Raw genomic sequence first — 1,560 nt, forward strand, 5'->3', positions numbered from 1 at the left:
TCATGGAGGGGGAGGGTGGGTCAGGCGGGTTATGGTGGGGAGAGGGGTCGGGGGCGACAGGCTGGTCATGGTGGGATCGGGCAGGCCATGTCGAGGGAGAGTCGGAGGGGTCATGGGGAGGTTGGGGGGTTATGATGGGTAGTGGGTTCGGAGGGTTATGGTAGGGAGGAGGGTTCAGAGGGGTTATGGTGGGGATGGGGTTTCAGGTGGGTTATGATGGGGTGGAGGTGTTGGAGGGTTATGGTGGGGCGGGCAGGTCGGGGGCATTATGGTGGAGAGGGGGATATTGTGGGGAGGTGGGTGTTGGGCGGCTATCGTGGGGAGGGGTGGTCAATGGGTTATGATGGGGAGGCTGGGTCGGGGGTTATGGTGGCTAGGGTGTTTGGGGGTGTTACGGTGGTTGAGGGGATATCGTGGGAAGGAGGTGTCGGGGAGCTTATGATGAGGATGGGGTGTCTGGTGGTTTATGGTGGGAATGGGGGGTCGGGAGGTTTGTGCTGGGAAGGGGCAGTCAGGGGGGATTATGGTGGGGAGGGTGGATCGGTGGGGTTATGGTGGGGAGGGGGGGCGGGGTCAGAGGGGTCATGTGGAGGGGAGTCGAATGGGTTATGGTGAGGAGGGTTATCGTGGGAAAGGGGTTATCGTGTGGATGGGTGTGTTGGGGGCTCTATCGTGGGGAGGGGGTGTTGGGTTATGGTGGGAATGGGGCTTCTGGGGGGTGCTAATTTGGGGAGGAGAGTCTGGGGGCATTATAGTGGGGAGGAGGTGTCAGGAGAGGGATTATGATGGGGGGGTCGGGAGGGGGATTATGGTGGGGAGCGGGGGTCATGGTAGGGGGGGTGGGTCGGGGGGGTCATGGTGGGGAGGGTGGGTCGGGGGGGTCATGGTGGGGAGGGTGGGTCGGTGGGGTCATGGTGGGGAGGGTTATCGAGGGGAAGGGGCTATTGCGGGCAGGAGTTGGTCTGGGAGTATCGCGGGGAGGGGGCTCAGGGGGTATCGCGGTGGGGGGCAACGTGGTGAGGGGGGCAGGGTTCAACGTGGGGAGGGGAGGGGTGTTCGGTGGGGGTATCACGGGTTGGGGGGGGTCAAGGGGTGCATCACGGGGAGGGGGGTTCAGGGTGGTGGGTTTGGAAGGTTTTCACAAAGAAGGGAGTTCGGGTCAGGTATCTCAGGGAAGAGGGTGTCGGGATGTATCTCGGGGAGAGGGGGTGGGGGTGTATCGTGGGGTCGGGGGGTACCGTGGGGTGACGGGTTGGGGGTATCGAGGGGTGCGGGGTTGGGGGGGTATCGTAGGGTGCGGGGTTTGGGGGGGTATTGTGGTTCAGGGAAGTTGAGTATTGTGGTTTGGTGGGGTATCAGGGGAGGCAGTGTATTGTGGGGTGAGGGCTCAGGCAGCGTATCGTGGGGCAGGCGGTGGAAGGTTGGTGTGGTATTGTGGGGTAGGGAGGTCAGGGGCTATTGTGGAGACCGCAGGGCATCATGGGTTGGGGGGGGCCGCAGGGCGTCGGGGGTGGTATCGTGGGGAGGTGGGGGTTGTGGGGTTGTGTAGGGTCATGGGGG

The sequence above is a fragment of the Cetorhinus maximus genome, chromosome 11 (genome assembly GCF_964194155.1).
Source record: "Cetorhinus maximus chromosome 11, sCetMax3.hap1.1, whole genome shotgun sequence".
Taxonomy (NCBI): domain Eukaryota; kingdom Metazoa; phylum Chordata; class Chondrichthyes; order Lamniformes; family Cetorhinidae; genus Cetorhinus; species Cetorhinus maximus.